The sequence below is a fragment of the Rattus norvegicus genome, chromosome 19, assembly GCF_036323735.1.
Source record: "Rattus norvegicus strain BN/NHsdMcwi chromosome 19, GRCr8, whole genome shotgun sequence".
NCBI lineage: Eukaryota > Metazoa > Chordata > Mammalia > Rodentia > Muridae > Rattus > Rattus norvegicus.
Genome location: NC_086037.1, coordinates 36531261 through 36545607, shown reverse-complemented (window position 1 = coordinate 36545607; position 14347 = coordinate 36531261). Strand labels below are relative to the sequence as shown.

The window sequence follows — 14347 nt, the reverse complement described above, 5'->3', positions numbered from 1 at the left end:
AAGAGTCCTCCAGATGTACTCCGATTCCTCTCAAAGCTTCACTCTGCTGTTAGGTAGACACAGAGTTGCTCTTCCTCCCTCCCAGATTCCTATCAGCTCTGAAAAAGGCAGACCCCAGGCTTGTCAGACATGCCGAAAGCAGAGAAGAAACAATGTTTTCTTTGTCAGACACACCTGTCCCAGTCCATTCCCTCTGTGGGGGCTGAGAACCATTAAACAGCATCCAGGACAGACTCTTAACAGGATAGAAAGTTGGAAGAATGACTGAGGTATTCAAGAATGGAACTAGCTGCAAAAGAAGCTCCTGAATGGTCAGAAAATTCGCAAATCCTCAACTGTAGATGACTGTGGTCTTCCTTTGATGTCATGTTGGCCACCACATTTTGCAAGAAGTTAGAAAATCATAGATTTATTATTTTGTCGTTTTGGTGGTCCATGTAGGCAAGTGGTGTGACAATTACTTTCCAAATGTCATTTTCTGGAGGTATAAAATCATCTGTTATAAAATGTTTATTCTCTCATAATTCCATACATATATATGATTTTCCTTGATTATATATCCCCTTGTGTTATTTTTTCTTCCCACCCAGACCCTTCATCTTCCCACCAAGTCCTCCCATTTTCATTTTGTTGTTTGGGTGTTTGGGTGTTTGGGTGGGTGTTTGGGTGTTTGGGTGTTTGGGTGTTTGGGTGGGTGGGTGGGTGGGTGGGTGGGTGGGTGGGTATTTGGGTGGGTAGTTGGGTGGGTGGTTGGGTGGATGGGTGGTTGGGTGTTTGGGTGGGTGGGTGGTTGGGTATTTGGGTGGGTGAGTGGGTGGTTACCATCTTTACTACTTTTCTATTGCTGGGATAAAACACCATGACCAAAGCAAGTTATAGAAGGGTTTATCTGGGCTTATGACTCCTGGGCTGGAGTCTATAGCCATGGATTGAAGACAAGGCAGCAGGCAGTCAGAGCAACTGAGAGCTCACATCCTAATCTATAAGCCTTAGGCAGAGAGTATACTGGAAATGGTGGGAGGCTTTGACACATCAAGACCACACCTTCTAACCCTTCCCAACCAGTTCCACCAACTGAGGACCAAGCAGTCAAACACACAAACCATGAGGGTTATCCTCATTCAAGCCACCACAGTTGGTTTTCATCCTATTATGGTCAACTACATGGGTGCAAATGGGAGACTGGAGAAATGGCAACTTACAGGTGGGGATGCCAGCAGCCCTGAACTGCCCATAGCTCTGCAGAAAGGGGTGGAGCTTTATGAAGCTTTCCCGCATCCATAACGGAATCTTGATGAACCCAATTTCGTGCTTGTAACATGACAGTTGGGTTCAAAAGAGAGCTTCCTGTAGTATGTCTTTCTGTTAGCTCTAACCTTTCATACACTCCCACAATATTTCTGCCCTTGAAGGGGGGGTTATAGATGACCATTTAGGGCAGAGCTCTCAAAGCCTCCTCTCCTCAGGACTGGGATTGGTCATAAATTAATAATTGTCCACTGCAAACAAATCTCTTTCATCAAGGTTAGGAGTAACACGAATCAGGGAAACATATTTAGAAGGCAGTTTGATATCATGACCATATAACAACGGTAAAGTGATCTCTCCAGAAAGATTCTAGCCAGTTTTCTAGTACCAGGCTCTTATGAAACAGGCCTCAAATATAGTAGGGGGAGAATGGTTTGCTAGCCACACATCAGTCATGCCTCAGTGGGTACACCTTACCTAGCAGGTTGCTACTGTAGCCCATAGGGTTCACAGCTAGATGAGACCATGGGTGACTCTTCCTCCCTAACAGCCAGCCTGTGTAGCATTATGAAAGCTAATCGGCAAGGAGGATACCTATTGCCCAGCTCCAGCTTGCTCTCCCTATGTCCTACAATCAAAGTGTGTGGTGTCTTTAGTACTAGGAATTTATCTTCTAGCCCAAGTGGGTAACCATGAGCAATGGAAACAGCTTGTGTTGTTTGTGAGGGTAGGGGTTGTTTCTGGGACCTCCTTGACCAGTAAGGAGGCGTCCTATATACCACATTGAAACTTGTTTAATAACCTAGGGCTTTTGGAAGTATTGTCTTTCCATGTGGAGCACTTCCTTTCAAACTTCCTTACGTATTTTTTTTTCAATATCTAACAAAGCAATAGGACTCAATATGGCTTTTTCGGACCTTAGTTTGGGTAACCTTTCCCCACCCCAACCTTTCTATTTAAACCCTTCCCCTTCCCGCATTCCCTCCCTCTACGTTGATGTCACGTGTGTGGTATTATGTCCCTACCCTAAGGCCTCTTCATACCCCAGGCTGGTCTTGAACTCACTATGTAGCCAAGGATAACCTTGAACCTATGATCTTCCTGCCTCTCCCTCCCTATATCTAGTGTTATAGCAGAGGTTCTCAACCTGTGGCTCTCAATCTCTTTGTGGCTGAATGACCACTTCACAGGGGTCATCGAAGACCATCAGAAAACACTGACGTTTACATTACTATTCATAACAGTAGCAAAATTACAGTCACAAAGTCGCAACAAAATGGTTTTATGGTTGGGACTGTATTAAAGGGTCACAGCATTAGGAAGGTTGAAACCACTGTGTTAGAGGCTTGCGCCACCATACACGTGGTGCTGGGAATCAGGTTTAGGGCTTTGTGCATTCCAGACAAACTGTCAATTGAGCTATGTCTCCAGCTCCTGCTTTCATTTGAATTACCTTACCCACATGTAGTTATCCCTGTTCTCTATATCATGAATTTAAAACAAATGTTTCTTGAGATAGGGTCTTCCTTTGTAACCTTAGTTAGCCTCAATTTCTGTTAACCTACCCATCATCGCCTCCTGCGTACTGAGACTAAAGACGTGCACTACGACGCCAACCTTGGATGATTTTATTGTCGTTATGTGATAAATAATACAGCATGACAACTGTTTACGTGCATTTCATGGTATTAGGCATTTAAAATTAGAGGTGATTTCAAGCTGGTGGTGACCCACCACACCCTGTCCTTCGGTCACCTTAAGGAAGTAGTCTCAACTGTCAGGAGGCTAAGGAAGAAGGCTGAAGGGATTAAGGCTGACCTGGAGTACACAGTCTCAAAATAAAGTCCTGGGCTCCATCCCTGGCAGGTCACTAAATAAGTACATGCACAAGAGAATGTGCACAGACTGTATGGAGGTCCATCCTTTGTAAGAGCATCTGCCCATCCTGGTACCTGAAAAATGTCTCAGGAAAATCTCCCCTGGGCACAGCTGATGACTGCATTATGTTTTTTCTTTCTTTTCTTCTTTTCTGAGTGTATGTGTATGTATGGGGGGAGGGGGTGTCTTTCTCTGTTGCCCAAGCTGGACTGGAACCCATAAACAGCACAAGCTGGCTCAGAACTTACAGCAATCCTTCTGCCTCAGTCTCTCCACTGTTGGCGCTGGAATTATAGGCCTGCCCCCTACAATGCCTAGTTTTATATTGGGCTGTTTTTATAATTAAAGATAACAAGGACAATCAAGATTCCCCCAAAATATAGCCTCTGTGATTACTAAGCAAGAACTAGGCATAGAAGCCTCTTTTTGAAGACTATTAGTATATGTCTACAAGTCAGAGACTATGACACTTCCTGGGAATTGGACCAGGATCTCTCAGGAAGAATAGCCAGTGCCCCTAACCACTGAGCCATCTCCCCAGCCACTGTCTTACCTCCATGAGTGAAGTCTTAATCCCAGTACCAACAAACAGCAGACCGAAACAAAAGGGTGGGGATTTTCTGAAAGCAGCCTGAACTACCCAGGAAAACCCCAAGAAAAATAAACAAATAGGAGAAGATGGATAAGTGGTAGAACACTGGCTTGGTCCGTGTGAACCTGGGTTCACCTCCCAGTGTAATAGAAGGAATTGCCTAGCCCGACTTTTCAGTAATGTATTGCATTTCTTTTCTTTCTCCTTTTCTTGATAAAAATGCAGCCCTTAAAGCTCTGCTCAAAATACTGCTCGGGATTACATCATTATGGTTTCAATGAGCCAAAAATTCTACTTCCCTCTATTACCCAGAATAATAACTCTTAAGAGCTAAGAACTTCAAAGCACTTCACGAGCATTTAATTAGTCCTCTCTGGTGCCAAAGAGAAGGACATAGATATTCACAGAACTTCATCTGACATCGTTCAATTTGGCGAGACTTCTGCTGGCTTCGAAAAGCCGTGTCTGTCCCACGAAGGTTATTTGGGCCACTTGCATCAGTCGCCCTTACCTAATGAAACCTGGTAATCCAAGCGGTTCGAATTGCCATCTCCTTGGACTCTGGTAGGGCAAGGGAGCCGCTGAAAGCCCGGAAGAGAAAGGGCAGCGATTCCTCTGAGAGCAGGAAAACAAAGCGCATCTGTGGGGAACCTGTGAGATGGGGCGCGTGATTGAGGCCGGAGCGATTGCATCAGCGTCTGATTGACTCCCTGGAACTGGGGCAGGATGGTAACCAGGCTCTTCTCAGAACTCAGCTCTCCTGAGGCCCTGAGCACTGGCAGCCGGGCTCCACTGTGCTCATAGCTTACCTCCAGTGCGTGGGAAGCTCCTGGGCACCCTTTTCTCTCTATTCAGACTAGCTTCCTGCGGAAGGTCTAACGAAAATAGAGCAGCCAGTCCGGGAGACCCAGTCCAGAGGTGACTGCCTTCTCATAGCTTCCCCACCCCCGTCAAAAGCTAGTCCAGTTCTTAACATTCCCACCAAGTGATCTGTTACACAATAGCAGGAATGGCATCAAACCTTACTTTTTTTTAGACTAATATCTTGATTTGTAGTACAGGCTGGTCTTGAACTCCCTGTAGAGTTCAGGCTGACCTTGATCTCTTGGCAATCCTCCTTCCTGCCTCAACCTCAAGTTCTGGAATTACAGGCTTGTGTCACTAAGCCCAACTTCAGATTTTTTTTAGGTATATGTAAGCATTAGTATATGTAAGCGTTTTGTCCACATATATGTATGTGTGTGCTTGGTGCAATTAAAGGTCAGAAGAGGGTATTAGATCCCATGGACTGGAGTCATAGTACTTGGAACCACCATGTTATGGTGGGAATAGAACTCAGGTCCTCTGCAAGAGTAACAAATGCTCTTAACTGCTCTACTCCCCATCTTCAGATCTTATTTTCAATTTTGATGCAAAAAGATTAAGAAATGCTTATTGAGTGTTTATTTGGGGGAGTCCTGGATCTGGTAAGGGTCCATGCCACAAGTGGCTTCATTGTCAGAAAATCACTACACTGCAAACCCACTGGTGGAGGCTCCAACCATTGGCCACAGAGAGGCGCTACAGAGCAGAAAGGGCAAGTTCATCAGGTGCTGTTCCGGGAGAAGGAAGGAATCATCCATTGATGTTTCTGCTTTGTTTTCCAGTGTGAAAGATCAAACCCAAGGCCTTGTGCATGTTAGACAAGCGTTCTACCACGGAACTCCATGTCCAATTTTGATCTTTTTTTTTCAATCATTGTCAGAATATTCTGCAGAACCACCGACCATCTATATCGTTCCTCATGTCACGATTCTCACTTCACAGTTCTGTTCCAAATTAAAATGCCTGATCGTAGGAGTTAGCAGGAACCCTGGTAGGCTCTGTACAACCCACTAGCCAAGACCAGTTTTTACGTTTTTAAGCGATGAAGAAAAAATAATCGCGACACATGAAAACTACCTGAAGGTACAATTTTTAGTGTTCAGTAGTAGATTTTTATTGTGATGTGGCCGCACCCATTCATTTACATACTGTCCACTCTGACCATTGCTACAATTGTATACTGGCTTCCTGGACCACGCTGCTTGCCTTAGCTAAATATTTACTCTCTTGCTCTTTATAGAAAGCTTGGCGACCTCTGTTACAGAGTAAACACATTGATACAAGGCTTTGAAAGTCTTACAGTCTTATCGTCTGTCACAAAGGAATAGTAAACCAGAAGAGATAATTTTAAAACCAAAGCACAAGTAAGTAGTGACTAGAAAAGATAAGTTTAAAAGGCACGTAAACCATAGGTGCATCCTCTGGCGAGGCCTCTAGAGGCACTGCTGAGCACATTGGCTAGGTAAACGTTATGCGGGCTGATGGCGAGCGAGCTCAGCAATAGAGTGGTTCATGGGAACAAGGTTAAGGGCTTTACACACTAGGTGCTGTCCTAGCCTCCAGACGATTGACTGACACAGCTTGCTCAAAGTCACACCTGTAGAAAAAGACGCCTTCAGGATATTTACCAGGTTTTGGAATTTCAAGGCTATGGCAACTTAAACATTAACCCACGGATAACTTGACACCCTGGGTAGTACCAAGCCAAAAAGCCCATTCTGTAATCTGTTCTCAGAAGAACAGGGCCTAGGCCAGGGAGTGAGCATACACAGAGTCCTGCTGTCCTGTGGTCCGTCTGTGCAAGCTAAGCAGGAAAGATATGGTGCCATCTAGGGGTGCACAAACAGGTTTAATTTCTCCTCCAATTAAAGACCTAAATCTTGGAGAGTCCTGGCAGAGCCATCATATGATACTGGGAAAATCACCTCTTAGGGTTCTCAGTCTCGTGTTTTTTTTTTTTTTTTGTTTGTTTGTTTTTTTTTTAATAGATTCAAATAGAAGAGGATAGTTTATTAGAGTTTAGAAGAAAAACCTCAAGGCAGGCAAGTGGTCAATCTCACAGTTGCAAGGAAGAAGAGAGAGGAGATGCTAAGTCAGCTCGGAGAGTCACTACATGGCTGCAGGCAGCCACACAGCCAGGAAGGGAGCTCAGGAGAAAAAGAAAGGCTGTCCACAGATATACCTCCTTCTTAACGTGCTGATGCACCACAGGCTCAACACTCAACCTGTCTCAGAGGGGAGCCTCCAAAGGGCTTTAAAAAACATGTAGGTTCCCACCAGCACCAAAAACAAAAACAAGAAGGAATAGTCATGCCCTTCTGAAATAGTACTCAGGAAGGCAGGCCAACCCAGCTGAACATCATAGAGAAGGAGAAGACCTGGGTATCTGGGTATGTTAACCAAGCAGTAGCGGTTACATGCACGAGTGTGCGCATGTGCGCGCGCACACACACACACACATAAAAACAGACATGTGAGGGGAGTCACTGGGGATCCCACCTCTGGTAAAGTGCTTGTGTCGATTTTGCAAGGACATGGCTCCAATCTCAAGTGCGGCAGAACAGGTAGGAGAGAGAAAGGGCAGAGCACAGCCAGAGGTCGTGAATCTCAGAGACTAGGAATGGTGGTGCGGTTGGTTGGCAAGGGTTCTGTGCAGTCTGTAGGTGGAGAACTGCAGTTGCAGACAGGAGAAAACTGCAGAATGGATGTGAGGGAATAGTGTGCTTTAGGGTATTATCTGCCTAGAGAGGATGGTTACAGCCACAGCAGCAGCAGCTACAGTTTGGATGCCAAGTGTCCTCCAAGGTCCACATTATAAACACTTAGTGTTCAGGATAGCCCTGCTGGGAGGTAGTAAAATCTTTACTATGAGGAGTTAGTGAGGAGTCATTAGGTTATAGAGTGTGTCCTTGAAGGGCATAGGGTACTTCTTGATCTCTTACTTTCTGTCCACAAGAAAAAAGAAACTTTCCTCTTCCAGCTGCCTCTGGTGTAATGCGCAGACTCACAACAGGCCCAATGCTAAACCAATCACAGACTGAAGCTTCCGAAACTGGGAGCAAAAACAACCGTTTTGTAAGCCTCAGGTAGTTGCCAGCAGTACAAAAATCTTACATGGAAGCCAGTAAGAATTCCAAGGGCAAGATAAAGGAAAGAGCGACAGAGAAAGGCCGGGTCAATGGTAAGGGTGTGGGAAGACTGCAAACGGGCAGAGCTCTGAAGAGAGCGAGAGGAGGCGGAGTCTGGACGGGGTCTGGGCGGGGTCTAGACCACAGGGGAAGGTGGACAACACTCAGGGACCAAGGGGACTTGGAAGAATGATGGGGTCGGGGTTGAGGATTTAGCTCAGTGGTAGAGCGCTTGCCTAGGAAGCGCAAGGCCCTGGGTTCGGTCCCCAGCTCCGAAAAAAAGAAAAGAAAAAAAAAGAATGATGGGGTCTGGGTATTTCTAAGAGTGCAGGGCGAGGCAGAGCTTTCTGGATCAAAGTGACACTTTATAAACAGTGCACAAGCCTGCCATCATAGCACTAGGCTGAGGAAGGAAGTACACAAGTTCAAGGCTGGCCTGGGTTATATAAAGGATTCCAGGCTGCCTTAGGCTACATGGCAAGACCTTGTCTCAAAAAGAAGCCAAACAAACACCAAAACCAAACAACCAAAATCTTCCTCCTATCAGCTTGCTCTGTCACAGTAATTCAAAAGTCGATAAGACGACTAATTTGTTAGGAAGGCAGTCTTTCTCCACCACCATCCCCTCCTCTTTTAGAGCCAATCCAAAAAGAACATTTGCAAAATTTTCCCTCTTGTGTTACACCTGGTCCCCTTTCTTTTGCTTTTCTTGTCCATGTGTGCGTATGTGCATGTGGTGTGTGTGTGTGTGTGTGTGTGTGTGTGTGTGTGTGTGTGTCCTTTTTATTTTTCGATGGGTACAAGAAACACAATTTGGCCAGCATCACATCACTTTCTTCTTTGCTTTTCTTTTTTCTTTTTCTTTTTTCTTTTTTTTTCTTTTTTTTTTTTCCGGAGCTGGGGACTGAACCCAGGGCCTTGCGCTTGCTAGGCAAGCGCTCTACCGCTGAGCTAAATCCCCAACCCCCTTTGCTTTTCGATTAGATATAAGGTAGCTAGACAGCAAGCCTCCCACCTCAGCCTCTGAGCATTGTGACTGTAGTCACATGCCCCGAATCTAGGTATTTCTTCTCTTTACATGTCTATGCCTCTTTTCCCTGTACCTGAATGGCATAGAAACTATGATTTCTATGAGTTTTGTTTCAGCACAATGTTTTCATTCAAAAAGGAAAGAAAGAAAAGCAGTCAGGTGTGGAGGAGGGGCAGGGGATAAGACCGCAGGCTAGGTCTCCAAAGGTCATTTCAGGTCTCCAAAAGTCATTTCAGGTCTCCAAAGGTCATTTCAGATTGCTCAGTGATGTGCACGGTGTTTGTGCCGTGGCCAGGATTAAGACACTCAGAAAGCTCCTGATGCGACCACACTGCGCTGGACAGCCAGTGCTCGAGGATGGCCCCCATCCTTCCAGAGACAGTTTCCTGCCCTTTCGTTTTGACTGGAGCAACTGCCTTGGGATGTGCATCCATTTCTTGTTGCTTTGAATTCTTATTTTCTAGTCCTTAAAGGGAGGCTGCAGGATAGAGACAGGCTAGAAATAGAAACCCAGAGGTCATGTGTTGGGGATATCTATGACGCAGTTTTTTGCTGTTGTTCGTAAGTTGGTTTTTTCTATTTCTGTGATACTGTGCCTGGAATCTGTAGCCCCTCTCATGCCTCACAGGGACTGCTACTCAGCCGTACCTCTAGAAGCTGGGATTCTGTTGTTTTCATTGCTTTCCTTCTTTGTTTCCTCCTTTTCTTTTGGTTTCCCCTTCCCCTTCCCATTCCTTCCTTCCTTTCTTTCTTTCTGTCTGTCTGCCTGTCTGTGCCTCCCAGTCCTGGGACTAGAGACACGCACCACTGTGTCCTTCTTTCTTTTTGGTTTCCTCTAGAATGTTTTAAAGGCCTCAGTGTGTAGACAGTTCCTTGATTCTTTGTTTCTAGCTGTTTCACAATGGCTTTTAAAAAAGAGAATATCTCAAGTAGCCCGACGGTGACCTCAGACTCACAATGTAGCCGAGAGTGGTCTTGAACTCTGTTCTTCCTGACTCTACCTCCCGAGTGCTGAGATCACAGGAGCGGAACACCCCAGTCACCTAATGCTTGTCTAAACACAGAGAAATTAGCGGGTTCGCGTGCCAGATCTATGTCTTCCTGTCTCTTACCTAGTAGCAAAATCTCCTGTTTACTTCCATCCAATAAATTAAATTTAGTAGAAGAGCAGATACTTACCTTGACAGATTGGAACTGTTTCATCACCTCTGACATAGCAAGTGTTTGACCAAAGGAAACAACGACTCCGGTTTTAGGGGCTGGAGAAATGGCACAGTCAGTCACTAAAAGTACTGGCTACTCCTACAGAGGACCCAGGTTTTGGTTCCCAGAATTTACAAGTTGACTCACATCCACTTGTGACTCAGTTTCAGGGAACCTGAAGCCCTCTTCTGGCTTCTGTGGGTACTGCATGCACATGGTGAACATACCCGCAGGCAAATGCACAAACACACAAAAACAAACAGAAACAAATTTAAAAAGAAGAAGAAGAAGAGAAAGAAGCCAGCTATGGTCGTATATGCCTGTTATGCCAGCACTTAGGTGGCAGAAGCAGAAAGATCAAGGGTTAAGTCCAACCTCAACTACTCAGGGAGTTTGAGGTAGCCTGGCTGCTTGAGACTGTCTCAAAAGCAAAAACAGAAACAGAAGTAAAGAACAGCCCTTGCCCCCTACATTCAGAGCTGAAGGAGGGGCAGATTCATTCTGTCGGATTCATACCTCTCCTTTGCTAGCATGAGAAGTGTGGAAAGGCCTGGGACCCATGCATGCTGTAGTGCCTTCGAGCCTGAGGCATGGTACAGTGCCTTTGAGCCTGAGGCATGCTGTAGTGCCTTCGAGCCTGAGGCATGAAGTTTTTTAAAAGCCCAGAGTAAGTAAAAGTCTTGTAAAGGGGAGTCTTCAGTTTAGCTCCTCCCCCATACCCCCTTTTCTTTCAATGCTGAAGCTTGAACTAGGTTCTTGTGCTTGCTGTGGAAGGCTCTACCACTGAGCTCTATCCCAGCCCAGAACTCTTCAAATAACCCTTTGTCTGGCCTTCCTGGAACTGTGTTAAAGATCCCCCATTCTGAAAAGCGTGCAATATCTAAAGACTCCCAGTTTCTCATGGGTATTAAGAGGCGGGGTGGGACTTTACACACTTGGCGTCCTTCAGGACCTTGGACTAGCAAGCAGAAATAAAGGGCCTTGAACTCCGTGCAAGGATGTGGTGGGATCCAGGAAGCAATCAATACTGTGCCCTCTGGATTCCTGGCTGGGCCAGCACAAGAATCCACTAAGAGTACATTAAACTAACTGACACAGGCCCCACTGGGTGCTCCCAGTGGGGTACAGTTGCTCAGTCCTCTCTCCCGGGGAGGCTCTCAGAAAGCCTCTCCATGCTAATCAAGTGGGTCACAGGGATCCACAGAGATGAGAGTCAAGTGAGATCTGGGAGCCAGCAGAGAGAACCAGACAGGGTAAATACCTTATATTCTGAGTTTCTCTCTCTATGCAATGAGGGAACATCCCTGGCCCTGATTCTGTGTATACAAGCACTTTTCCGTGGGGTGGGACATCTGGAAAGATTCAAAGCAAGCCAACTTATGTCGCCACCATCCTGACACTGCAGGTGCTGTAGTCTTTCCCCATACCATAATAGGGACACGTGATCAGGAAATACCACGTGCTCCGCCAAGGCCATTGTGGTTAGATGGTGATGTTGAGATCTGGGCCTGCCTTTCTGTTGATACCCCCACCCTTTCTGTGTTATGTGCACTTGTGGTTTTGCCTGTATGTATGTCTGTGTGAGGGTGCCAAATTCCTGGAACTGGAGTTACAAACAGTTGAGAGCTGTCATGTGGGTGTTGGGAATTGAACCCAGGTTCTCTGGAAAAGCAGCTGGTGATCTTAACCGCTCAGCTATCTCTCCAGCACCCTCCATCCCCCTTAAATGACTTCTGATTGCAAGTTTCAGACTGACAAAGACGTTAAAGTCAACCCTCCATTGCTCTGGGCTCTCAGAGCCTCTGTCCTGTGTTTAGACTCACAGTCTAAAGAGCCTTCAACAGCAGATCCTGACCCACTCCATTTTGTAACAGTGAGTATGGTCTGAAGCCTTGCTTTGGGCCAGGTGCTGTACAGGGCTCTTCCATTGGCCCTGTGAACCTCATTACCAGTCTATGATGTGAGTACCTTGTGAGCCACTCTTTAGACCTGGAGCACCCATGGAACCCAGCAGAGAAAGCTCTAGTAGGTTGGAATAAGAGGCCCAGTGTCCTATACACTAGGACAAACGGCCGCCCTTTAAAGGAGATGGCTATTCCCAGAGGCTGCTGCTCTACGACACAGGCTGGATCAGCTGTGCAGCACCACGCTCCAGAAAGGAAGCATGAGATACCAGTCTAATACCATTCCTTCCCACAGCCCCTTTCTGAATGTCTGTCCTGCCAATGTCGGGGACCATTTGCTCTCAGACACTGTCTTAGTTTGGGTTTCCATTGTTGTGGAGAAACACTGTGACCAGGGTAACTCTTACAAAAGACAACACTTAATTTGGGCTGGCTTACAGTTTCAGAGGTTCAGCCCGTTACCGTGGCAGGAAGTATGGCAGCATGCAAGCAGACATGGTGCTGGAGGAGTCCTACATCCCGATCAGACTGCAGCCAAGAGAGACTGCCTCTGGGCAGCTAGGAGGAGGGTCTCAAAGCCCACTTTCTCCAAAAAGGTCACACCTCTCAATAGTGCCGCTGGGCCAAGCATAGTCAAACCACCACACGTACTGACTACGAACACATCTTAAGATGACTGACTGGACGTGACCAACTTTTCGATGACCCAAAGCCTAGGGCATGAGGATGGGGAGGTAGGTGGCCCTTTGAGCAGGCATACTGTATATCATGTGACCCAGGCTTATTTAACCCTTTCAGTGGATCCTCACACACCAAGACAAAGTCCAAAATTCTGCCTTAGGTGATAGGGCCTCTTATCTGAGCTTTGCATCGCTGGATAATTCTAATAAACTTGGGTTTATATGTTAAACTTTTGAAGAGGACTTTCCGTTTGTTCATTAATTTTGTTCCTGGAGCTAGGGATGTGGCTCAGTGGTAGAATACTTGCCTGGCATGCAGAAGGCCCTCCCTCTCATCTCCTCAGATTAATTTTTGACCTTTTCTCCTCCCCAACCAAGCAGCGCTCTTTGAAGCTGTTGCCACTTCTCCGTATTTTTTCTTATTTTTATGTAATATTCAGAGTAGTGGGTTTCGTTATGACATTTCATAATGTATTATACTTTGCTCACATTCACACCCTAATTATCCCCCTCCCACCCCTCCCACCCTTTTCTCTGAATTGCACAGATCCTCAACTAACAGAAAACATCAGCAGAAACACACTCTCGCTCTGAGGACAGATGTCCATGAGGCCTCAAGTAAAAGAGAGGCTCCAACCGCCTTGTTTCAGATGCTTCTCAAGGATACTTGTGCGGTGAGCAGCCTTTGAAGGCAGAGATGGTGCCTCCGTCAGCACAGGGAGTGGGGATGCTTAAGCTTCAGAAGAGAGAAAATGCACCTCACTGACCAGCAAGGGGAAGGACCTGAGGCCCCTACACCAGGATGCCTCTACTGTAGGGTCACAGGCTGCAAATGTGACTGTCGCTTGGCCCTGGGCTTGGAGAACTGATGGGAGAAAATGTTCTGGCAAGGGAAGCTTTATTTTAATAAAACTCTACTTCTGTTCAGGGGTTTCATGTCTTCCAGACCTCCATGAATCTACAGAGCAGCCAGCTAGCCTGCAGGTGAGGTCATATGGCGAACCTTTTCTACTTCCCAACAAGTTCCGGTAACATACTTTCGCGTGCGCACGCACACTGCCAGCACCCGGGCCAGCAGCCCTGCAGCCCACGTGACCAGACAGTGGCACTGCATCAGCATCGCGTGTCTAAGCTCTGCAGTACAATGATCTCATCGATGCCTCCTCGTCTCCAGAGGAGGGAAGACAGTCTGGGGCCTCACCCTGCCCTTTGTGCCCCCTCGTTGGTTCATATTGCTGCCCACTCTGTGGTGCCCCGGTGTTTGTGAGTTCTCTTCCGCAACCCTGGCAGAGTAGTAAGGGAGTTTCTGTTCTCATGGGACAGAATGTAATAACTATGCCTACTTAGTTGTATGGTAAAGCAATTTCAAACACTAAAAATAAAATGTAATTCATTATAATGTCAAAAATGAATCCTAATATCATAGTCCCTTTCTCCTGTTTTATAAAGAGATTAGTGTCACTGAGGCATTTTATTCTGGAGGGAATCAATAATTGGACTGAGATAAAGAGGAAAGAGAACTTCATTAAAAATTCAATCAGGGAAGGGAGTATAGCTCAGTGGTAAGTGGGCATGTTTAGCACGCTCCACCCTCAGGAAACCAAATTCGTTCATTCCTATCTATCTACCTGCCTACCTATTTATAATGTTACCATATCAAATACACACACACACACACACACACACACACACACACACACACACACACGGGGTTCAGGTGTAGCTCTGGGCTAATGCACTTAGAAAAGCACTGGCCCCTTTGCTGAGAAGGTGGCTGGTACACAAATGGAATTAAAGCAGAGTTAAGTTTGAAAAAGAGG

The 14347-nt window shown here is 46.2% G+C and overlaps 1 long non-coding RNA gene across 2 annotated transcripts; it reads left to right on the top strand.

The window, feature by feature from the left end:
• Positions 1-831: 831 nt before the first annotated feature.
• On the top strand, positions 832-13935 carry LOC102547741 (uncharacterized). Of its 2 annotated transcripts, XR_005496892.2 has the most exons (3): positions 5044-7146; positions 13075-13201; positions 13456-13935. It is a non-coding gene; the product is annotated as an uncharacterized LOC102547741 (long non-coding RNA). The 2 variants fall into 2 exon arrangements; XR_010060440.1 differs by having other exon boundaries at positions 832-7146; positions 13075-13935.
• The last annotated feature ends 412 nt before the right edge of the window (positions 13936-14347 follow it).